Source organism: Moschus berezovskii, chromosome 4 (genome assembly GCF_049115385.1).
Source record: "Moschus berezovskii isolate FMDL1 chromosome 4, NW_MosBer_1.0, whole genome shotgun sequence".
Classification (NCBI taxonomy): Eukaryota; Metazoa; Chordata; class Mammalia; order Artiodactyla; family Moschidae; genus Moschus; species Moschus berezovskii.
The window spans coordinates 57,123,534-57,150,572 of NC_142463.1; the positions used below are offsets into that span (position 1 = coordinate 57,123,534).

The 27,039-nt window shown below is 36.8% G+C and overlaps 1 long non-coding RNA gene across 1 annotated transcript in view; it reads left to right on the plus strand.

Moving 5' to 3' along the window:
- The window catches only part of LOC148778051 (uncharacterized), a 64,707-nt gene extending 62,320 nt beyond the window's left edge, over positions 1–2,387 (plus strand). Inside the window, exons 2-3 of the long non-coding RNA XR_016037116.1 lie at positions 1,841–1,949; positions 2,262–2,387. This is a non-coding gene — a long non-coding RNA (uncharacterized LOC148778051). The remainder of the gene's footprint in view (positions 1–1,840; positions 1,950–2,261) is intronic.
- Positions 2,388–27,039: the final 24,652 nt, after the last annotated feature.

The following is a 27,039-nucleotide window of genomic DNA, read 5'->3' on the forward strand; positions in this document are numbered from 1 at the left end:
ATAGGTGCGTGGATTTATCTCTGGGCTTTCTATTTTGTTCCATTGATCTAAAAAGACTTGTACATAGAAAACTATAAAACACTACTGAAAGCAATCAAAGAGGACACTAATAGATGGAGAAATATACCATGCTCATGGATTGGAAGAATAAATATTGTAAAAATGAGTATACTACCCAAAGTAATTTATACATTCAATGCAATCCCTATCAAGCTACCAAGGATATTTTTCACAGAACTAGAACAAATAATCTTACAATTTGTATGGAAATACAAAAAACCTCGAATAGCCAAAGCAATCTTGAGGAAGAAAAATGGAACTGGGGGAATTAACCTGCTGGACTTCAGGCTCTACTACAAAGCCACAGTCATCAAGACAGTATGGTACTGGCATAAAGACAGAAATATAGATCAATGGAACAAAATAGAATGCTTCCTGTTATTCTTAAAGTAAAACGTCATCCTCTTAGTGGGGCCTTCTTTGATATACCAGCTTCCTTGGTTGAACCCATTAATATCCATCTCATTGTCCTGCTTGATTGTTTTTATAGTATGATGACTTCATGAATGTATTTTGTCTGTTGGTTTACTTGTATGTAATCTGTCTCCTCTATGAGATTCAGTTCGGTTCAGTTCGCTTCAGTCGCTCAGTCGTGTCCGACTCTTTGAGACCCCATGAATCACAGCACGCCAAGCCTCCAGCTCTTTATGAGCATGGGTGAGTACTGTGTGTTAGTTACTTTATCCTCAGCAATTTGAATAGTGCCTAGAATATTGGAGGACTCTAAAATACTTATTGAATGGAAAAATAAAGGTAGGGACGACATAAAAGAAATTTTTCTTTTGTACTCAGCTCAACCAAGGTATCATCTTTTGAATTATTCCCTCTTCTCTACTCATGCCCACAGTTCTAGGAAAAGAGTCTCTCTTCAAAGAGTTGGACACGACTGAGCGACTGAGCACTATCTATGTGGTAGTTTAGTCACTAAGTTGTGTCTGACTCTTATGACCCCATGAACCATAGGCTTCCAGGCTCCTCTGTCCATGGGATTCTCCAGGCAAGAATAGTGGAGTGGGTAGCCATTCCTTTCTCCAGGGGGTGAACCCTGATTACCTGTATTACAGGAGGTCTCCTGCATTACAGGTGTATTCTTTACAGACTGAGCCACCAGGAAAGCCCAAGCACTATCCATAGTCTAATATAATAATATCTCACAGTAAGCAGTTTATTGATACATTTGTCACAAACTTTCTTAAATTTAGAGATCTCAAAATGCCATACTGGGCTATTTTTCTTCTTTCTTTAATGCCCTTTGCCTGTTGACTTCATCCATTCTGATGATTTCAATTGCCATTGTTCCAAAAAAGAATGTAAAGTTTCTTATCTGTAACATAGATGTCTCATTGACATTCATCTCTACTGTTTACTTTATATCCTTTCACCAAGCATCATCCTTCTTCAAAATTTCCTATCACAGTAAACAAAACACTAGACATTTAGCATCTCAGCTATGAGATGTTATCACTAACTCTTTTCTTTTTCTTCCCATATTTAAATCCTCACCAGATCTTGACAATTCTGTTTTCAAAACACATTGCAAAACACTTCACTTCTTTATGTCACTACTGCTTTGCCTCTTGTCCATTTATCATTCTAGCATGAACTTCTGAAATAACCAAATAACTAGTCCGTTTGGTCTACAATTTTTCCCCTCCAATCTCTTCTCCACATTGTGGTTGAATGGTTCATTTAAAAAGAACGTCTGATTATATTACTCTACTGCTATAAATTATCCTTTAATTATTGTAAAAATTATTTCATGAAGACCTATATTTAACAGCTGCTGCTGCTGCTAAGTCGCTTCAGTCATGTCCGACTCTCTGCCACCCCATAGACGGCAGCCCACCAGGATCCCCCGTCCCTGGGATTCTCCAGGAAAGAACACTGGAGTGAGTTGCCATTTCCTTCTCCAATGCATGAAAGTGAAAAGTGAAAGTGAAGTCACTCAGTCATGTCCAACTTTACATGACCCCATGGACTGCAGCCCACCAGGCTCCTCCACCCATTGCATTTATAGCTAACATGGGCTAAATATACCTACCTCTCCAGAATTGAGAAACACCACTCTCCTGCACCTTTTCTTTACTCCAGTCTCAGTAACTTACCTTGCCATCGTCATTTTTTCCACCTATGTGAGCATTTACTTGGAGGCTATCTTTATTTCTAAACTTTCTAATTATCACCTTTTATTTATCTTTCAGATCTGAAGATCAAGTGTTACTTCATGAAGAAAGACTCTCCTGATCCCAGCTCACCTCTGTCCTCATGCTCCTATGATCTCTTATAATTCCCTAAATTTAAAAATATCTGAATGCTTATAAACTGACAGCAATAGACTACAGTGACATGTTTTTCTGTGCTTTTGATTTTATTTCTCATGAAATATATCCTTAAAATTCTGTAAAACTGTGTAAACTTTCTTTTATTGTATCCTAAAAATTACTGTGTGAATCAGGCAGGCTAAACATCATCTCCAATTCACAGGTAAGGAAACTGCAATTCAAATTTCAAGGGCTGAGTGATAGAAGCAATACTTGAAGCTAGGTGCCCTGACACATGGTATATTTTTAGGCCTGGACCATCATGTGTGTTAGTGTAGTCATAATTAAAATTTAAATACATACATACATATATATATATATATTTGTGTGTGTGTGTGCATGCGTGTGTTGCTCAGTCATGTTAGACTATGTGACCCCATGAACTGAAGTCCACCAGAATCCTCTGTCCATGGAATTCTCCAGGTAAACATACTGGAGTGGTTAGCCATTCCTTTCTCCAGGGAATCTTTCTGACTCAGGGATCATTCCTGCATTGCTGGCAGATTCTTTACCATCTGAGCCACCAGGGCCAGACATCAACATGAACAGATAAAACTAACATCCTTAGAATTTATTTTGTTTATAGAATTTTTTGTTGTAGTTAAATGGCCTGATTTTCATTTAACTTGACCTTGTATTATGTTCCTGGTGGTAGTTCACAACTTTTTAGTAAAGAGAGGAAGAAAAAACTTCTTGTTAGGATTCAGGCTTCAAGCTGTTGCAAGAACAAATTATTCTATGCTTACAATTCATTGTATAATAAACACTTTTAAAAGGAAAAATATACATCTTATATTCAATGAAGTGTTGTTCTCTTAGAAACTTATGAACAACAAAGATTTGAAAACAATTTTGCCACATATGACTCATGAATAAATTCTCTCTTCGTTGTAGAAGGCACCAACTTTGCCCCATTATTAGATGAAATAAACCCAAGGACAAAAGAAATCAAGAGGTAATCCTTTTGGCAATCTTGTCATGCAGTTTCTGCAAAACATTCCCTGCAGTGCAGGATTGTTCAAAGCTTCACATGCTGAGTCTAGCTTGCTGTGCGAAAAAACTAGATGCCTCTTGCTGAGAAAGATTTTCTGAAAAGGAAAAGGAACTGAGTGACTTGCTATGTCAGTATGCCCAAGGTCTTGACAGGCCATAGTCCATGTCTCAGCGATCCATTGTATTTGTTTCACAAATACCGCACCCTGATTGGTTGAAGGTACCTAACCTTGAGAAGGAAACATCTCATTTAATGTTACCCTCTTTTTTCCAAAGAGCTTCTTCGGCGACATCAGCCTTTTATTTTCCATACTTTTTTCTCTCTGCTTCCTTAATCCTATTAGCACTTGATGTCAGAAAATATGAGACATTATAAACTACAAAAATACATAATTCTTATAAGTTTATAATACAGATAAAATGCAAATACTCAAGGTTATGCAAGAAAGTTCTATCTTATGAGATTTCTAGACTCACTGACAGTGTATTAAAACTTTACATGCTTTGGGGAAAAATATCTGGGATTGAAGAATGACCCTTTTCCACTGTTGTTCACTTTGAGAACTAAAGGTAAAGATTGACAGGGAAAGTTCTTGAGAAGAGTTGTTGCCAAAAAGAGGACAGAAATTTCGCTATATAGGAGACTGAGTGTGTTGTACTATAGGCTGCCTCTTAGTCGATTGTCATGCATTCATATAGTTGAAATTGTATTAATGTAATAGTAAACTGATTCGGCATATTAATGTAAATAGTACAAAGGAGATATGCATAAACAATCCATAGATATGGTTTGATATATATTGTGATTTGATTTTAATAGTATATTATGGTACCAAAAATTTTAACCATAGCATAACACTTAAAAAATGTTTAAAACTGCTATTTGACTATTCTTTCACAAAGATTTTCTCTCATTATATTATCAAGAATTGAAAAATTTAGAATTCTAAAATCTACTAAATATCACCTCTCTCTTTGTTTTTTAGAAAGATAAACAGAGCCCAAAATTGGTCAAAATTCCCCATATGCAGTTAGTATGGAGAGGACTTTGCCTCATTCCAGGCTAGTGACCTCTATTGGATGACGTTATATTGTGCTTTATTTCTTTGGCTTCCATATTTAATATGCAAAAAATCCAAAATATCATAGGACCAAATGTAAAGCATGAAAGGTAAAAAACAAAATGAAGATATATTTCAAATTTAACTTTCAATGACAGAAACTCAATTTCTGTGGTTGAAATTATTCACCATTTAGATGAGTACTACAAAACATTTCTTTAAAAAAATCAAGTTTCTTGACTAACAAATAATTATCATCTTGACTTTTTACATCTTCAAATTAAGCATCAAGTTTAGTTTAAGCTTCAGATTTAAGCCCCTTGCAATATTTGTGGTTATTGTAAATTAAAACAAATGTTGAAAAGAAAATTACATTAAATATAGGGTTTGTTGTTGTTTGTTGTTTTAATCACAAAGTCGTGTCTGACTCTTTGTGACCCCATGGACTATAGTCTGCTAGGCTCCTCTGTCCATGGAATTTCCCAGGCAAGAATCCTGAAGTAGATGTAGCTATATTTAAGAATCTTTAAAGAACTGTAGATGCTCAATAAATATTTTTAAATTAAACAAATTTTGTGAAGTTTCAGATATTCTGTAGCCTCTAGAAATTTTCCCTTAGTGTTAACATTTTAATAACCATGGTGCATTCATCAAAGCAAAGAAACTTACATAGATGAATTACTATTACCTGAAGATTTCACTAATTTCTTCATAAATATCTTTTGCTGTTCTAGAATCCAATCCAGGGTACCACATTGCATTTAATCATTGTGTTTATTCTCCTCTGGTTCCTGGCAATTCCTATGTCTTTATTTCAAACAACATTGTTCATTTTGAAGGGAAGTAGTTAGGCGTAATGTGGAATATCCTTGAATTTTGATTGGTCTGATGATTTTTTCATGCTTAGATTGGAGTTAGAGTTTTTAGAGAAGAATACCACAGGGATGAAGTGACCTTCTTAATACATCATATCAGAGATTACATGATAACAATGACATATTCTTGGTGATGTTAACCTTGATGAAATTAATGTCCTCCATATGCCTCCACTGTCATTTCTTCATATCTAATAGATCTGTTTTGAATTCTTCTGTGAGAAAGGTTTGTCTCAATTTATTTATTTTTTATTTAAGATGTAGTAATTTCACTATTGTATACAATTTACATTTTTTTCTATGATTCTAATTTTCTAATTTCAAACCTAACTGGATGACCCACAATTCTTTCTTTTTTTTTTTCTTTTTCTGAGAACCTGAAGTGAATGGGAGTAAAGAATTTATATTGTCTTTAAAATGTGTTTTCTTATCTGATCTATTAGAATCCAAATGCCAGAAAAATCCATGCATATCTTCAATAGGAAATCATGGTAGAAAGAAATTTGATGTCCGAATATGGACCAAGAAAATATTAAGTTTATGCTGAATAGTCTGGATAAAGCTTATCAGTCTAATTCATTAAAGATACACATGTACCTTCTAAGATAGGAGATATGACAGCCAAAAATAATATCTTGAGCATTTTGAGATGTAACCAAACACAACTGTTTCTTTTTTGCATGCTGACAGATGGACTATAACCAATTGAAATTGCAGCTACATTCCACAAACAGGGAACATATTTTCTAAAAGCCTCAGCTTCAAGGGATTTGAGTTTATGCTTTGGAAGGACTAAATAGCCTGCTCATCGTGACCTCAATGTGCAACAAGGGACATATAGAGACAATAGATCCTGCACACATATTGGTTTATAACTATTAAGTGCCTTAAAAGTGAGAAACAAAACTTTAGAATCAATAGAGATTTTTATGGGAAGCCAATGAAGAGATTTTCAATTAAAGGGTAATATGTTCAAACAGATGAATTCCTGTAAGGATGTAGCTGCCTGCATTCAACAGAGAATATGTTTTGGAAAGAGCACAGCTTTGCTTACCCATATGTAGAAAGTTTGAGTAATCTCCCAACTTTATAAAAATATATTGTTAATACCACATAGAAGATATTTATGTTATAAGAAAAGTTTCTCATGATGAGATAATGGATTAAGAAATATTTTGTAAGTAGTAAAATCCTCACAAATGATAGTAAAGATTATTAGAGTTATTACGTAATGATTCTCAATGTACAGCTTGTAAGAGGTGTCAGTTTAATGGCAATTTTACTTAATAATGCTGATAGGAGTGAACTATGATTTCACCCATAAGTGAAATATTTGCTTTGAGATATTTCACATTTTTTTCCACCCTTTTTAATAAATCTTGTCTAGATGAGATTAACATTTTCCAACAATGAAATTATTCTTGCATCAACTGACTTTTACCTACTCCATGTAGAGTTAGGCAGGGACATGACAGTTCACCTGATGGCCTGTGTTTACGGTTTCAGTCAAAAGTGACACACTGACAGCAAAGTAAGAAGTTCTTGCGCTGAAAGTTCCTCTTAACCCACCAAAGTGTGCATAATCACAAACTGAAACAGAAAGATAAAAGTGACCTAAAAGTGACAGGAGGAGATAGATCCTTAGTTTGGTTGATACTTTGCATGAGTTTCTCAAACTGTCATCACCATTCACATAGTCACTCTGCTTTAAACACTTTCATTTTTCCCTGCTTCCCTGTGTTCATATACAATTCCCTTGTTGCTGTTGTTCAGTTGCTCAGTTGTATCCAACTCTTTGTGACCCCAGGGACTGCAGCATGTACATAGGCTTTCCTGTCCTTCACCATCTCCCGGAGAATGCTCAAACTCATGTCCACTGATTGGGTGATGCCATCCAAACAACTCATCCTCTATTGTCTCCTTATCCTCCTGCCTTCAGTCTTTCCCAGCATCAGGGTCTTTTCCAATGAGTCAGGTCTTCCCATTAGGTGGCCAAAGCATTGGAGCTTCAGCATCAGTCCTTCCAGTGAATATTAAGGGTTTATTTACTCTAAGATTGACTCTTTTAATCTCCATGCAGTCCAGGGTACTCTCAAAAGTATTCTCCGGCACCACAGTTGAAGGCATCACTTCTTTGGTGCTCAGTCTTTTTTATTGTCCAGCTCTCACATGCATACAGACCTTTGTTGGCAAAGTACTATCTCTGCTTTTTAATATGCTGTCTAGGTTTGTCATTGCTTCCTTCCAAGGAACAAATGTCTTTTAATTTTATGGCTGCAGTCACCATCTGCAGCGATTTTGGAGGTCAAGAAAATAAAGTCTATTACTTTTTCCATTGTTTCCCCATCTATTTGCCATGAAGTGATGGTACTGGATGCCATGATCTTCATTTTGTGAATGTTGAGTTTTAAGCCAGCTTTTTCACTCTCCTCTTTCACCCTTATCAACTGGCTCTTTAATTTCTCTTTGCTTTCTGCCATAAGGGTGGTGTCATCTGCATATTTGAGGTTATTGATATTTCTCCCGGCAGTCTTAATTCCAGCTTGTGCTTCATCCAGCCCAGCATTTCACATGATGCACTCTGCATACAAGTTAAATGAGCAGGGTGACAATATACAGCCTTGACATACTCCTTTTCCAATTTGGAACCAGCCCATTGTTCCACATCCGGTTCTAACTGTTGCTTCTTGACCTGCATATTGGTTTCTCAGGAGACAGGTAAGGTGGCTTGGTATCCCCATCTCTTTAAGAATTTTCCAGTTTATTGTGATCCACACATTCAAAAATTTTAGCATAATCAATGAAACAGAAGTAGATGTAATCAATGAAGCAGAATCAGAAACGTCTACCTCTGATCCCCTCGCATTCTACAAATCCTTTCTCAGAACTTCTGTGGGGATGAGCTTTCTAAAGTCTAATGTGATCATATCATCCTTTGTCTTAAAACCCTCTAATAGTTTCCTGTATCTCTCATGATGGAAAATGAAATTGATTAGCATGTCCTGTGTAGCCCTTCATCACCTGGGATTTGCTTTCCTCTCCACACTCCTCTGACCTGGCCTCTAAGTGTTTGTAATGAGCTGCTTCTCTTGTCTGTTTTCAGGCCCTATTTCCCTAGTCTTCTGCCTTACTGTCCTTCATGCATGTTGCTTCTTCAATCTGGAACAATTTCCAGTCTTTTGAGGAGATTCTCCTGTATCTTGGAATGGCTTGAGTTCCCTGTAGGTGTTTCCATTGCCACTTTAGGCATGTCTCGTTATGTGCATTTGTATATTTTCTATTTGTCCTCTTGTCTGTCTTCTTCACCAGATAAAAAGTTACTTGGTCGGGGGCTACGCTCTAAGTCTTATTCCCAATATACAGTTGATATTTATTAAATATTTGCTAAATATACACCAAGACTGTGTTTTCAAGTATATTGTCAAGTAAATGATGTATTGAAAGAAAAAAATAATCTCTTTTCATGGTGTGTACATTACTTCAATTTAATAATGTATTAAGGTTTATAAAATATTTGGAAAAACTATAACATTCATAAAAATATTTTATCAGTCTTTCTTAGTTTTTTACAGTTTTCACACAACTTTTTTTTCAAAATTAACTTTTATATCTATTTTATAATCTCAGTCTGATAATTTATGATTTTTGATGAATTTTTTATCAACAACTTGTGAGTGATGTTCCAGATACATAAAATTAATTGCAGTTAGGTTTTCTATTTAAAACATTTCAATCTGGAATTTCTTACATGTAGATAATACATGTATGAAATTAATAGTAGACTGGCCACTTGATGAAGAGCATAGTACACTTAAAAAAAATAAACTGATACGCAAAACATAAGCCATTCATTAAGAAGGTACACTCAACAAGGAGATTACTGATTTGAGATAAAATGAGGCACAAATCACAATTGGGCTCAACATCCTCATAAGTGCTGAAACATAAAGTACCCCATCAAAAGAAAACTAGTAATGGAATAACCACTCTGGTATTGTTGGGGAAACCCTATTTTGTGTAAGCCAAAATTACAATAATTGAGAATGTTTAGAATCCTGGAACTAAATCAGTAAACGACATTTGTTTTTTTAAATCAAATCTCTACCTTTAAGAGCTCTCCCATGGTCAGGAAAGCTGTTACCACCTGAGAATCATGACAGTGGCTCACTTCCCACCAAATCATCTTGCACAGTAACTTAAATGGAAAACTCTCTTGCTAGCAATAGCACTACATTTGAATAACAATAATGCAACAATCAGTAATGCCAGTTTCATACAAACAACAGGCACTTTACAAGTATTATCTTCCTTAACTATAAATACCTTCGAAGAGAAACTGTGTTACATTTTACATAAATATGCAAATATAGAGATAAAAATAACATGTTCAAGGTAACTAAAAAGTAACAGGGCAAGACTTCAAAATCATGTCCCTTTGGATTCATAGCCCAAGATCTTAGCCAAGGAAAATAACACATAGCTTCAGAAAAGGAAAGTCACATACAAACTTTATTTTGGAAAAATGCAACTGTCTTTACTCATTTGGCTTTCAAACACCCATTTCTTTCAAAATAAAGTAGCCTATTCTACTTCTAAATAAGGACATGCTTTCTTGTTTTGTTTTCAAGTTAGGTCTTGTTTTGTTCTGATGAGATCTCTGGAGGTAGTTTAGACATTTAAAAGTGATGTGAAGATGAAGTGATAATTTTATCACCACATATTGTATTCAGTTTAGACATGTGGCTATTTTGGTGAATGTTTTTCTTTTTTTTTAGGGCTTTGTGATTGACAGAAATTACATCGGGATAACATAAAAAAATTAAGACTTGCAACCCTAGGGAAGCATTATGTACAGCTAAGAAAAATGGAGATTCTTGTAACCATTCTCTTTGGAGAACAGTAGAGTCCCTCTGTGGATTCATATTTTCTAATTGTATCATCTTGATTTCTATGAAAATAATACACATCATCTAGCACTGTCATTAGGTTCTGGTGCAATATAAGCATATTTCTCTTATTTTAGCAGTTTTCTTTTATTTATTAGGAGTCATGTCAGGTTTATTAACTTCAAAAGCTATTTTCACAGATTATTCAAAGAAGCAAGAAGTTGCCATAGAAGCTAAGCCAGGTTTCTCTGTCACAAGAAGAATAAGTGTGAAAAAATATTTCTAGTCTTGTGAAAACCAAAGCAAATTATTATAACACAACATTCCTGATCTCGTTAAAAAACATTTTTCAAGTTGAATGGAACTACTATTTGTTAAGGAAGAGCTCTCCAGGTATAAACTTATAGGTCACTATGTTGCCAGGAGCCTCTACTGTACATCACAGTTAAACTTTGTGGCTGAAACAACAAACAGATTTTCTTAAAATACTTGTATAAATACCAAATTTCAGTCTGCTAACTGGTTCATATATTCTGGACATGAATAAAATATCTTCTTTATTTGGCTACTTAATGGCCATATTAATACTATAAAGTTCCAGGATTAAATCTCAAAGCATTAAGGACATTATTAGGATACTAGGACATTAACATGGGCAAAAGGAAAACATCTAAATGAGTGTGAAAAATTATTTTTGCCTTGATTTGAATCCTGTTCTGATATAATTTTTATCGCAATTATATATTAACTTTATTTTTTCCATTTAAATATATAAATTTGTATTTATATCTAAAAGTCTCTTAATTTCCCAAATTAAGCATCTTATATGTGCCTGATAAAGGAAAGAAACACATAAGGATATTTTTTTCTGTCTGGGATTGAGTCCAGATGGAAAGAAGAACATTTATTATGAGAACTTATGACTAACCCTGTCCTTTCACGGAGTCAGGGATTAACATAAATATGTCATGATCTACTAAAAGCTAAGTCTGCACAGAATCCTATAGATAAAGCCTTACCAATTCCAATTTATAACGTAAAATCACAAAACACATGAGACAACAAGCCACCATAAATCAGAGTAAAGGAATAACAAAGAACATATTTAGAATCAAAACTAATTCAGATGTTAGAATTATCAAATAAAGATTATATTAATTCAGTTGTGTCTGACTATTTGCAACCCCATGGACTGTATCCCACCAGGCTCCTCTGTCCATAGAATTCTCCAGGCAAGAATACTTGAGCAGATTGCCATTTCCTTCTTCAGAGTAAAGATTGTATATTAAGTCCATTTATAACATCAAAAGAAAGAAAATATGTAATGAAATAAAGAACAAATCAATGTTTTTTTAAAACATTCCCAAAAGTAAAGAAGGTAAATATAAAAATAAATGAGATTAAAGTATTAAAAATGAAGTACTGTATTGCTGTTGCTACTGCTGTTGCTAAGTCACCTCAGTCATTTCCGACTCTATGGAATCCCATACAAGGCAGCCTACCAGGCTCTGCCGTCCCTGGGATTCTCCAGGCAAGAACACTGGAGTGGGTTGCCATTTTCTTTTCCAATGCATGAAAGTGAAAAGTGAAAGTGAAGTGGCTCAGTTATGTTGGACTCAGCGACCCCATGGACTGCAGCCTATCAGCCTCCTTTGTCCATGGGATATTCCAGGCAAGAGTACTGGAGTGTGTTGCCATTGCCTTCTCCGAAGTACTGTATCAATGACTGTTAATTCAATTAAAAGGTAAATGATCAAAGTGGAAGAATATTATTAACATAACTCAAATGATTAGGTGAAACAATAAGCTGTATGCAGGTGACAGCCAGTCAATAAACTGAATACCTGAAAATTCCTGATAGTGAAGCATAAGGTTAAGGTAGAAAACATAAAGCTGAGAGATGTGATAGAAAGTCTGTAACACAGACATAAATGGAATACCAGAAGAAGAAAATGCAAAGAACAGGGGAATATTTATGAACATCTTCTACTTTATGAAGATGTATTAACAGAAATTTCTAAAGTTAACAGACCCAGCACAAGCACAGAAATTGAAACTAGAAATTGTAATTAGAAATCTTCCAGCAAACAAAAGCCCAGGACCAGACAACTTCACAGCTGAATGCTACCAAAAATTTAGAGAAGAGCTAACACCTATCCTACTCAAACTCTTCCAGAAAATTGCAGAGTAAGGGAAACTTCCTAACTCATTCTATGAGGCCACCATCACCTTAATACCAAAACCTGACAAAGATGACAGAATAAAAGAGAACTGCAGGCCAATATCACTGATGAACATAGATGCAAAAATCCTTAACAATATTCTAGCTATCAGAGTCCAACAGCACATTAAAAAGATCATACATCATGACAAAGTGGGCTCTATCCCAGGGATGCAAGGATTCTTCAATATCTGCAAATCAATCAAAGCAATACACCCCATTAACAAATTGAAAGATAAAAACCATATGATTATCTCAATAGATGCAGAGAAAGCCTTTGACAAAATTCAACATCCATTTATGATAAAAGCCCTCCAGAAAGCAGGAATAGAAGGAACATGCCTCACCATAATAAAGCTATATATGACAAACCCACAGCAAACATTATCCTCAATGTTGAAAAATTGAAATCATTTCTCCTAAAGTCAGGAACAAGAAAAGGGTGCCCACACTCACTACTACTATTCAACATAGTTTTGGAAGTTTTGGCCCCAGAAATCAGAGCAGAAAAAGAAATAAAAGGAATCCAGATTGGAAAAGAAGAAGTAAAACTCACTGTTTGCAGATGACACAGAAAACCCTAAAGACTCCACCAGAAAATTACTAGAGGTAAACAATGAATATAGTAAAGTTGCAGGATATAAAATCAACACACAGAAATCCCTTGCATTACTATACACTAACAATGAGAAGGCAGAAAGAGAAATTAAGGAAACAATTCCATTCACCATTGAAAAGAATAAAATACTTAGGAATATATCTACCTAAAGAAACAAAAGACCTATGTATAGAAAACTATAAAACATTGATGAAAGAAATCAAAGAGGACACAAATAGATGGAGAAATAAATCATGTTCATGGATTGGAAGAATCAGTATAGTGAAAATGAGTATACTACTCAAAGCAATCTATAGATTCAATGTAATTCTTATCAAGTTACCAATGGTATTTTTCACGGAACTAGAACAAATAATTTCACAATTTGTATGGAAATACAAAAAAACCTTGAATAGATAAAGAAATCTTGAGAAAGAAGAATGGAACTGGAGGAATCAACCTACCTGACTTCAGGCTACACTACAAAGCTACAGTCATCAAGACAGTATGGTACTGGCACAAAGACAGAAATGGAACAAAATAGAAAGCCCAGAGATAAATCCATGCACCTATGGACACCTTCTCTTTGACAAAGGAGGCAAGAGTATACAATGGAGAAAAGCGAATCTCTTTAACAAGTGGTGCTGGGAAAACTGGTCAACCACTTGTAAAAGAATGAAACTAGAACACTTTCCAACACCATACACAAAAATAAACTCAAAATGGATTAAAGATCTAAACATAAGACCAGAAATTATAGAACTCCTAGAGGAGAACATAGGCAAAACACTATCTGACATAAATCACAGCAGGATCCTCTATAATTCCCCCTCCCAGAGTAATGGAAATAAAAGCAAAAATAAACAAATGGGACCTAATTAAAGTTAAAAGCTTTTGCACAATGAAGTAAACTATAAGCAAGGTGAAAAGACAGCCTTCAGAATGGGAAAGAATAATAGCAAATGAAGCAACTGACAAAGAATTAATCTCAAAAATATACAAGCAACACCTTCAGCTCAATTCCAGAAAAATAAATGACCCAATCAAAAAATGGGCCAAAGAACTAAACAGATATTTCTCCAAAGAAGACATACAGATGGCTAACAAACACATGAAAAGATGCTCAACATCACTCACTATCAGAGAAATGCAAATCAAAACCACAATGAGGTACCATCTCATGCCAGTCAGAATGTCTGCTATCAAAAAGTCTGCTGCTGCTGCTAAGTTGCTTCAGTCCCGTCCAACTCTGTGCGACATCAAAAAGTCTACAAACAATAAATGATGGAGAGAGTGTGGAGAAAAGGGAACCTACTTACACTGTTGGTGGGAATGCAAACTAGGACGGCCACGATGGAGAACAGTGTGGAGATTCCTTTAAAAACTGGAAATAGAACTGCCATATGACCCAACAATCCCACTGCTGGGCATACACACTGAGGAAACCAGAACTGAAAGAGACACATGTACTCCAATGTTCATTGCAGCACTGTTTATAATAGCCAGGACATGGAAGCAACCTAGATGTCCATCAGTAGACGAATGGATAAGAAAGCTTTGGTACATATACACAATGGAATATTACTCAGCCATTAAAAAGAATGCATTTGAATCAGCTCTAAAGAGGTGGATGAAACTGGAGCCTATTATACAGAGTGAAGAAAGCCAGAAAGAAAAACACCAATACAGTATACTAATGCATATTTATGGAATTTAGACAGATAGTTACCATGACCCTATATGTGAGACAGCAAAAGAGACACAGATGTATAGAACAGTCTCTTCGACTCTGTGGGAGAAGGCGAGGGTGGGATGATTTGAGAGAATAGCATTGAAACATTTATGTTATCATATGTGAAACCGATCACCAGTCCAGGTTCAATTCATAAGAAAGGGTGCTCAGGGCTGGTGCACTGGGATAACCCAGAGGGATGGAATGGGGATGTATTTGGGAGGGGGGTTCAGGATGGGGAACACATGTACACCCATGGCTGATTCATGTCAACGTATGCAAAACCACTACAATACTGTAAAGTAATAAGCCTCCAATTACAATAAATAAATTAAAAAAAAGTTAACAAAGTAATGATTCCACAGTCTCAGTAAGAACTCAAGCAAGATAAATTATAAGAAGTCTGCTCTTCGTAATACTACAACAATACTATAAAATATTCAGAGAACGATAAAAATATTGACTACGAATGATAAACACTAGATGTCTCAATAGCAAAAGTAAAATATAATGAATTAAAAGTGTGCAAAGTGAGAGAAATGTTTAAGTAAAAATTGCACATAGAGTACAAAATAAATTTGTCAGCATGTGAAAAGTACTTTAAAGCAAAATAATAATAATAATAATATTTACTAAAGATAGATCCTCACTTGAAATTCTACAGAATGCAATTTAGGAAGAGTAAATTTGAACCCCAAAGAAGGACAAAAACATTAGGCAGGAATAGTGTGAAGAAAATTAAGCATGATCAGTATAAGCTTTGGTTGCCTTATAAAAATGAATGGACAGAAGGAGGAACAAGATGGCGGAGGAATAGGACGGCGAGACCACTCTCTCCTCCACAAATTCATCAAAAGAACTTTTGAACGCGAGTAAAGTCCACAAAACAACTTCTGAATGCTGGCAGAGGACGTCAGGCACCCAGAAAAGCAGCCCATTGTCTTCGAAGGAGGTAGGAAAAAACATAAAAGATAAAAAGTGAAACAAAAGAAGTAAGGACGGAGCTCCGTCCCAGGAAGGGAGGCTTTAAAAAGAGAGAAGTTTCCAAACACCAGGAAACATTTTCACTGGCGATTCTGTGGCGAGTCTTGGAAGCTTAGAGGGCCACATAACCCTCTTTTTTTTTTAAGATTTTTTTAAAACCCACAGATTACCCGCCAAATGGTAACTCCCAGCGGAGAAGCAGCGCAGATGCCTGCATACGCCATTAGCAAGCGGGGGCTGGGCAGGGAGGAGCCGGCTGAACTGCTTAGAGAGAGGACTGGGCTTGAATGCCGCGAGAACAATTTGAGAGAACTGGGGAGAGCAAAGCAGACTGTGGGATAGCTTCCCCACGAAAAGGCGGAAAGCTCTAACCTATGACTCGGCCAGCCCCGCTCACATAATAAAGGACTGAGCAGAGCGAGCCGGCTGCGGTCGGCCCATCCCCCATCCCCCGCCGAGACAGGCAGGGAGCGCAGCCAGAGCCGGAGCGGGCAACTGCGGCCCCAGAAAGGCATCCGATACAAACTGCAGGCAGGCTTGTTGCTATTCAGGACTTCTTGGGCTCGGGCCGGTCGATATCCCCCTGAGAAGGTGCGCCGGTTGTACACCCAGAAAACTGAGTGGCGGGGACTGGGGAGGCGATAAGTCGCAGAGACCGCGCTCACCAAACACCTGGTCCCCTGAGCTGCTCAGACTGGGGAAGGCACAAAACGCAGGCCCAACCAAGTCTGCACCTTTGTGGAGTACCTGAGAACCTGAACTTGAGCCGCTCAGACCTGGGAAGTCCTTCAACCCGGCGCCGGCCTCGGACAGTTCCCGGCAGAGCAACCTAGAGCCTGTGCAGTATAGACTGGGACAGCATACGTGCTGTGAGCGGGGGCAAACCCAGTGTGGCCGAGACGCTGCGAGCACTCCCCACAGACGCCAGAGATAATCGACTGCAGGTTCCTCCCTTCCCAGAACAGGACTGAACAACTGAGCCTTAAAAAGTGTCCACCCACCCCCTAGTATCAGGGCGGAAATTAGACACTGAAGAGACCAGCAGACAGAAGCTAAAACAGAGGGAACCACCTTGGGAATGACAGATAGAGACGTCTAGAGACTACTCCAAGAATAAGACCAAAAACCAGAGGCAAGAGGCTTAAGCCCGAATCCTGAGAACACCAGAGAAGTCCTGACTCCAGGGAACATTAATCGATAGGAGCTCATCAAACGTCTCCATACCTACACTAAACCCAAGGGTCAACAAGTTCCAGAGCAAGACATACCACGCAAATTCTCCAGTAACACAGGAAACTAGCCCTGAGCTTCAATATACAGGCTGCCCAAAGTCACTCCAAACCCACTGACATCTCATAACTCATTACTGGACACTTCACTGCACTCCAGAGAGAACAAATCCAGCTCCACCCACCAGAACACCGACACAGGCTTCCATAACCAGGGAACCTTGACAAGTCACCTATCCAACCCCCCACACAGCAAGGAAACTACATAATAAAGAGAACTCCACAAACGGCCAGAAGAGGGAAAGGCCACCCCAAGCAAAGCATTATAAGCAAGATGAAGAAGCAGAGAAATACCCAGCAAGTAAAGGAACAAGATAAATGCCCACCAACACAAACAAAAGAGGAAGATATAGGGAATCTACATGAAAAAGAATTTCGAATTTTGGTGGTGAAAATGATTCAAAATCTTGAAAGCAAAATGGAGTTACAGATAAATAACCTGGAGAAAAGGATTGAGAAGATGGAAGAAAGGTTTAATAAGGACTTAGAGGAAATAAAAAAGAGTCAATATACAATGAATAATACAATAGATGAGATCAAAAACACTCTGGAGGGAACAAACAGTAGAATAACAGAGGCAGAAGACAGGATAAGCGAGCTAGAAGATAGAATTGTAGAAATAAATGAAACAGAGAGGAAAAAAGAAAAACAAATTAAAAGAAATGAGAACAATATTAGAGACCTCTGGGACAATGTTAAACGCTCCAACATTCGAATCATAGGAATCCCAGAAGAAGAAGACAAAAAGAAAGACCATGAGAGAATACTTGAGGAGATAATAGTTGAAAACTTCCCTAAAATAGGGAAAGAAATAATCACCCAAGTCCAAGATACCCAGAGAGTCCCCAACAGGATAAACCCGAGGCGAAATACTCCTAGACACATATTAATCAAATTAGCAAAGATCAAACACAAAGAACAAATATTAAAAGCAGCAAGGGAAAAACAGCAAATAACACACAAGGGGATCCCCATAAGGATAACAGCTGATCTTTCAACAGAAACTCTTCAGGCCAGGAGGGAATGGCAAGACATACTTAAAGTGATGAAAGAAAATAACCTATAGCCCAGACTACTGTACCCAGCAAGGGTCTCATTCAAATATGAAGGAGAAATCAAAAGCTTTACAGACAAGCAAAAGGTGAGAGAATTCAGCATTACCAAACCAGCTCTCCAACAAATGCTAAAGGATCTTTTCTAGACAGGAAACACAGAAAGGGTGTATAAACTCGAACCCAAAGCAATAAAGAAAATGGCTACGGGATCGTACTTATCAACAATTACCTTAAACGTAAATGGGTTGAATGCCCCAACCAAAAGACAAAGGCTGGCTGAATGGATACAAAAACAAGACCCCCTTATATGTTGTCTGCAAGAGACCCACCTCAAAACGAGGGACACATACAGACTGAAAGTGAAGGGCTGGAAAAAGATATTCCATGCAAATAGAGACCAAAAGAAAACAGGAGTAGCAATACTCATATCAGATAAAATAGACTTTAAAACAAAGGCTGTGAAAAGAGACAAAGAAGGAAACTACATAATGATCAAAGGATCAATCCAAGATGAAGATATAACAATTATAAATATTTATGCACCCAACATAGGAGCACCGCAATATGTAAGACAATTACTAACAAGTATGAAAGGGGAAATTAACAATAATGCAATAATAGTGGGAGATTTTAATACCCCACTTACATCTATGGATAGATCAACTAAACAGAAAATTAACAAGGAAACACAATCTTTAAATGATACAATAGACCAGTTAGACCTAATTGATATCTATAGGACATTTCACCCCAAAACAATGAATTTCACCTTTTTCTCAAGTGCACATGGAACCTTTTCCAGGATAGATCACATCCTGGGCCATAAATCTAGCCTTGGTAAATTCAAAAAAGTTGAAATCATTCCATGCATCTTTTCTGACCACAATGCAGTAAAATTAGATCTCAATTATGGGAGAAAAACTATTAAACATGCCAACATATGGAGGCTGAACAACACGCTGCTGAACAACGAACAAATCATAGAAGAAATCAAAAGAGAAATCAAAATATGCATAGAAATGAATGAAAATGAAAACACAACAACCCAAAACCTCTGGGACACTGTAAAAGCAGTGCTAAGGGGGAAGTTCATAGCAATAAAGGCACACCTCAAGAAACAAGAAAAAAGTCAACTAAATAACCTAACTCTACATCTAAAGCAACTAGAAAAGGAAGAAATGAAGAACCCCAGGGTCAGTAGAAGGAAAGAAATTGTAAAAATTAGGGCAGAGATAAATGCAAAAGAAACAAAAGAGACCATAGCAAAAATCAACAAAGCCAAAAGCTGGTTCTTTGAGAAGGTAAATAAAATTGACAAACCACTAGCCAGACTTATCAAGAAACAAAGGGAGAAGAACCAAATCAATAAAATTAGAAATGAAAATGGAGAGATCACAACTGACAACACAGAAATACAAAGGATTATTAGAGAATACTATCAGGAATTATATGGCAATAAAATGAATAACCTGGAAGAAATGGACAAATTCCTAGAAAAATACAACTTTCCAAAACTGAACCAGGAAGAAATAGAAAATCTGAACAGACCCATCACAAGCACAGAAATTGAAACTGTAATCAAAAATCTCCCAGCAAACAAAAGCCCAGGTCCAGACGGCTTCACAGCTGAATTCTACCAAAAATTTAGAGAAGAGCTAACACCTATTCTACTCAAACTCTTCCAGAAAATTGCTGAGGAAGGGAAACTTCCAAACTCATTCTATGAGGCCACCATCACCCTAATCCCAAAACCTGGTAAAGACCCCACAAAAAAAGAAAACTACAGGCCAATATCACTGATGAACATAGATGCAAAAATCCTTAACAAAATTCTAGCAATCAGAATCCAACAGCATATTAAGAAGATCATACATCATGACCAAGTGGGATTTATCCCAGGAATGCAAGGATTCTTCAATATCCGCAAATCAGTCAACGTAATACACCACATTAACAAACTGAAAAATAAAAATCATATGATTATCTCAATAGATGCAGAGAAAGCCTTCGACAAAATTCAACATCCATTTATGATAAAAACCCTCCAGAAAGTGGGAATAGAAGGGACATACGTCAACATAATAAAAGCTATATATGACAAACCCACAGCAAACATTATCCTCAACGGTGAAAAACTGAAAGCATTTCCCCTAAATTCAGGAACAAGACAAGGGTGCCCACTCTCACCACTACTATTCAACATAGTTCTGGAAGTTTTGGCCACAGCAATCAGAGCAGAAAAAGACATAAAAGGAATCCAAATTGGAAAAGAAGAAGTAAAACTTTCACTGTTCGCTGATGACATGATCCTCTACACAGAAAACCCTAGAGACTCTACCAGAAAACTACTAGAGCTAATCAATGATTACAGTAACGTTGCAGGATATAAAATCAACACACAGAAATCCCTTGCATTCCTATACACTAATAATGAGAAAATAGAAAGAGAAATTAAGGAAACTATTCCATTCACTGTTGCAACGAAAAGAATTAAATACTTAGGAATATATCTACCTAAGGAAACAAAAGACTTGTACATAGAAAACTATAAAACACTAGTGAAAGCAATCAAAGAGGACACTAATAGATGGAGAAATATACCATGTTCATGGATTGGAAGAATAAATGTTGTAAAAATGAGTATACTACCCAAAATAATTTATACATTCAATGCAATCCCTATCAAGCTACCAACGATATTTTTCACAGAACTAGAACAAATAATCTCACAATTTGTATGGAAATACAAAAAACCTCGAATAGCCAAAGCAAACTTGAGGAAGAAAAATGGAACTGGGGAAATTAACCTGCCGGACTTCAGGCTCTACTACAAAGCCACAGTCATCAAGACAGTATGGTACTGGCATAAAGACAGAAATATAGATCAATGGAACAAAATAGAAAGCCCAGAGATAAATCCACGCATCTATGGACACCTCATCTTTGACAAAGGAGGCAAGAATATAAAATGGAGAAAAGACAGTCTCTTTAACAAGTGGTGCTGGGAAAACTGGTCAGCCACTTGTAAAAGAATGAAACTAGAACACTTCCTAACACCATACACCAAAATAAACTCAAAATGGATTAGAGAGCTAAATGTAAGACCAGAAACTATAAAACTCCTAGAGGAGAACGTAGGCAAAACACTCTCCGACATAAATCACAGCAGGATCCTCCATGACCCACCTCCCAGAATATTGGAAATAAAAGCAAAAATAAACAAATGGGACCTAATTAAAATCAAAATCTTCTGCACAGCAAAGGAAACTATAAGTAAGGTGAAAAGACAGCCTTCAGAATGGGAGAAAATAATAGCAAATGAAGCAACTGATAAAGGATTAATCTCCAAATTATACAAGCAGCTCCTGCAGCTCAATTCCAGAAAAATAAATGACCCAATCGAAAAATGGGCCAAAGAACTAAACAGAGATTTCTCCAAAGAAGACATACAGATGGCTAACAAACACATGAAAAAATGCTCAACATCCCTCATAATCAGAGAGATGCAAATCAAAACCACAATGAGACACCATTTCACACCAGTCAGAATGGCTGCTATCCAAAAGTCTACATGCAGTAAATGCTGGAGAGGATGTGGAGAGAAAGGAACCCTCTTACACTGTTGGTGGGAATGCAAACTAGTACAGCCACTATGGAGAACAGTATGGAGATTCCTCAAAAAATTGGAAATAGAACTGCCATATGATCCAGCAATCGCACTCCTGGGCATACACACCGAGGAAACCAGAATTGAAAGAGACACGTGTACTCCAATGTTCACTGCAGCACTGTTTATAATAGCCAGGACATGGAAGCAACCTAGATGTCCATCTGCAGATGAATGGATAAGAAAGCTTTGGTACATATACACAATGGAGTATTATTCAGCCATTAAAAAGAATACATTTGAATCAGTTCTAATGAGGTGGATGAAACTGGAGCCTATTATACAGAGTGAAGTAAGCCAGAAAGAAAAACACCAATACAGTATACTAACACATATATATGGAATTTAAAAAGATGCAAATGATAACCCTGTATACGAGACAGCAAAAGAGACACAGATGTATAGAACAGTCTTTGGGACTCTATGGGAGAGGGTGAGGGTGGGATGATTTGGGAGAATGGCATTGAAACACGTATGTTGTCATATGTGAAACGAATCACTAGTTCAGGGTCGATGCACGTTATAGGATGCTCGGGGCTGGCATGCGGGGATGACCCAGAGGGAGGATAAAGGGAGGAGGGAGGTGGGAGGGGGGTTCAGGAGGGGGAACTTATGTAAACCCGGGGCAAATTCATATCAATGTATGGCAAAACCAACCAATATAATATTGTAAAATAATTTGCCTCCAATAAAAAATAAATTAACTACAAAAAAAAAAAGAAAGTAAAAAAATAAAAAAATGAATGGACAGAAAATCATGTCTCATTCATAAAGGGAAAATAATACGAAATAAAAACTAAGGTGTAGCATCACTCTTTGTAATGCTGATTCATTAATTATTAAATTTATTTTAAAAAGTCCAATTACATTAATTGAAGTTTTGTCAGTTATTAGGTATTTGTTTCCCATTCACCTCTCTGTTCACATGCTGAAAATGTCTGTTCCTTTGGGGTTTATCTTTTACATCAACCTCCTTTACATTCTCATTCGTGGGAGCTATAATTTTATTACCTCTTTGCAAATATTAATGATAACATTTTGTACTTTTGCTATTTTCCTCCCCTAAAATAGATTTTAGATAATTTCATCTGAAAATCTCTGAGAATCAATGTGTTTTCCTAAGTTTGGTGAATGTTTGGTCTTCCCATTATTTAAAAAATATGCAGTGTTGTTGTCTGATTAAATGCAGAAATCACACTAAAGAATTCAGTGTCCTTTGTGGCAGGTGGCAAAACAGAACTGAAAAGATGTGGGCTATGAACTCAAATAGACCCAGATTCAAACCCCTCTGAAACCCTGCCCATTTTCTTTACCAGTATGTTCATTGCACCATTTCTGTTTCACATACTGTTTTTTTTCTTTCAGTTAGTTAAGTTCCAGTCTCCAGCACTGGTTTTTGTATCTTCTACTGGCATAGCCTTCAGACTTTTAAAATAATTTTTGTTAATTATTTTAGCTAATTTGTTGGTTATTCAATTTTGTTTCTCAGCTATAAATTCACTTTTATATAATCATTTTTGTGACTTATGGGGGTGGAAAACTGCTAATATATTTATCATTGGTCATCTGGTTTCCTGTTAGGTTTTGCAATGGGGGGGGTGCTAAGGTAGACAGGCAGCAGGAAAATAAATGAAAGCTTTCCTCCTTCCTGCCTGCTTGCTCTTCTTTTCAGCATCATGTCAGCAGTGGCTCATATACCTGAGCTAGTGATTGGTTCTAGCTTCTTGCTTCTTCCAGAAGCAACATTATTCTCAATGGTAAAATGGAGATGACATTTCAAATGAATATCAATGAAAGAATAAATATTTCAGTCAATCTTAGTGCAATAGAGAGACTGAATTAACAAATTCTAACTTGAATGAATTTCCAAGACATAATTGAAGAAAGAAAGATAACAGAATATATACAAAATAACCCCATTTATATAGTTTTCAAACACATGGGACAAATGTTTAGGTGTTAGAAACTACGAAGAAATGCAAGAAAATGAGCTTCAAAATTTGGTTCTCTGCAGAGGAAGGGAAGGGTAGAGAAGCCTCTTTGGGTAAGTAATAATTCCCATATTATTATTCTTTAAAATTTACACCCATTTGTCTCAGACAACCTTTTGTGTTTAAACTATTTCTTAATAATAATAAAAGTGAAATAAGTAAAATACAGCCTTTTGTTAGGGCTTTGGTAAGATAAATTTTGGTATCGGATAAGTAAGAAAATGCTAGAGTTTTCGTCAAAGCCATCTTAGTAGAGATAAAACAAAAGCCCGTTTTGTAATTATAAATATACCATTGAGATTTAGAAAGAAAGAAATATAGGAAGGAAAGGAAGGAGAAAAGGAAAAGAGGAGGAAGAAGGCAGAAGAAAGAAAGAAAAAACAAGAAAAGAGAAAAAAATTCTACTCTTACAGTTTCAATGAAGAAAGAGGACTCTTCTCAACAGTCAGTTCAGTTCAATTCAGTCACACAGTCGTGTCCAACTCTTTGCGATCCCATGAATCGCAGCATGCCAGGCCTCCCTTGTCCATCACCAACTCCTGGAGTTCACTCAAACTCACATACATAGAGTTGGTGACATGATGGCCATCCAGCCATCTCATCCTCTGTCGTCTCCTTCTCCTTCTGCCCCCAATCCCTCGCAGCATCAGACTCTTCCAATGAGTCAACTTTTCGCATGAGATGGCCAAAGTATTGGAGTTTCAGCTTCAGCATCAGTCGTTCCAATGAACACCCAGGATTGATCTCCTTTAGGATGGACTGGTCGGATCTCCTTGCAGCTTAAGGGACTCTCAGGAGTCTTCTCCAACACCACAGTTCAGAAGTATTAATTCTTCTCTGCTCAGCTTTCTTTATAATCCAGCTCTCACACCCATACATGACCACTGGAAAAACCATAACCTTGACTAGACGGACTTTTGTTGGCAAAGTAATGTCTCTGCTTTTTAATATGCTGTCTAGGTTGGTCATAACTTTCCTTCCAAGGAGTAAGCATCTTTTAATTTCATGGCTACAATCACCATCTGCAGTGATTTTGGAGCCCTAAAATAAAGTCTGACACTGTTTCCACTGTTTCCCCATCCATTTCCCATGAAGTATTGGGATCAGATGCAACAATGGAATTATCTTTATAAGACTATAAAATGAAAGTCATAATTCTTGTTATGAGAAAATCCAAGAAGTGTATATTTTCATCACAATAAAAATTTTAAAAATGAGTTCTACTCAACTGATTATGGTACTTTGGTAATAACCCTCCTTGCTGTGGTGGTGTGGTGGTGTGGTGGTGTTCTGTTGCACAGTCGTGTCTGTCTCTTTGCCATCCCATGGACTGCAGCATGCCAGGCCTCTCTGTCTCTCACCATCTCCCAAAGCTTGCCCAAGGTCATGCCCATTGCATCGGTGATGCCATCCAGCCCTCTCATCTTCTGATGCCCTCTTCTCCTTTGCCCTCAATCTTTCAACATCAGGACACTTCCTACTCAACTCTTATTCAATTAAACATATCGACAAATCTATCTGTTTTAATGGATAGCCACACAGTTTTATGTAGTTTGACAGACATTTTCTTAGTCTCTTTTAACACTCCTACTTCAGTTGTTGATGTTACAGTATTTTCCTTAAGGTACAATTAGTTATTTAAAATTAATGTAAGATCTATCTCTCTTCTTACCTTTGTTAGCTCTCAACAGTCTGTCTTCTCCATCAGTCTCTGTTTATGTTTGTTTTTCCAATTTTATTTATTTATTTTTTTAAATTTAATTGGAGGCTAATTAATTTACAGTATTTTTTTTTGTTTTTCTTCTTATTTTTTTAACAGCTTTATTGAGATAAAGATTCACATATTACACAATCCAACCATTTAACGTCTAAAATGCAATGGTTTTTGTGTATTTATGGAGTTGTGTGGCCATCACCGTGATCAATTTTAAAGCACTTTCATCATCCCAAAAAGAACTCTCATACCCATTGATGGCCACTTCTCATTTCCTCTCCAACCCCCATCTCGGCCCTAGGCAACCACTAATCTACTTTCTTTTTTTTTTTCAATCTTATCTTAAAATGGAGTAACTTTAGTTTTATGAGCAGCAAGCAAAGTATAGAAGCAAAAATGCATTACAGGAGCATTAAGTTCTACATTAGGTCACAGCATCTAATCTGAAATTTGTACTGGTTTTGCCATACATTGATATGAATCTGCCCCAGGTGTACATGTGTTCCCCATCTTGAACCCCCCTCCCACCTCCCTCCCCATCCCATCCCTCTGTTTCATTCCAGTACACCAGCCCTGAGTATCCTTCATTTTCTGTTCCCTCCCTACTTTCTTCCCATCACTATTACCTACTTCAGAACTCAGGGGATAGTTTGGAAAATTTTTACATAAATTCATAAAGTTTGGAAAATTACACTTACATTAGTAGAAATCTTGGTTTAAACCCAGAGACAATCATAGCACACTACTCACACTTCTCTACTCCTCATATCAATTTGTTTCTTAGTTTGTGGAATAATTTGCTTAGCATTATACTTCTGCTGCTTTTAGTGGAATCTGAGTCAGAGATTCCATATTTGCAAATTTGCTTACTTGCTAAAATTTGTTATTCAAAATAAATAAATAAATAACAGGGAACTTTGGCAGTCTTTTGTGGACATGCCCAAAGCAGAGAAAATGTCAAGTCACCAATGTGCACATTCCCAGCTGAGGTCAAACAAGCAGACACTACCTTCTTATTTAAGCTTTCATATTTTAACAAGGGCTTTGAAGATGGCACTAGTGGTAAAGAACCCACCTGCCAATGCAGGAAACATAGGAGAGCATTCATTTGATCCCTGGGTCGATAAGATCCCCTGGAGGAGGACATGGCAGCCAAGTTCAGTATTCTTGCCTGGAGAGTCCCATGGACAGAGTTGCCTGGCAAGCTACAGTCCATAAGGTCATACAGAATCAGACACGACTGAAGCAACTTAGCGCGCACACACACACATTGTAAGCAAATGGTGTTTTTCAAAATCTATTTAGTGTCACCTTTTCTTTTTTAGCATTTTTATGCTTTTTGTTGTGATTTGCTGTTAAAATGACCCCCTAGTGTAGTGTTGGATTGCTATCTGGTATTTCTAACTGTAGGAAGGCTGTGATGTAGCTTATGTAGACAATACTGTGTCAGACAAAGATTTTTTTCAGGCATGAAGTATAGAGCTTGGTTGTGACTTTGAGGTTAATGAATCAACAATATACATTAAATATGGCATCTTTAAACAGAAACACACCTAAAATAAGTTTATATGTTGATTGATGAAACTGTTGTG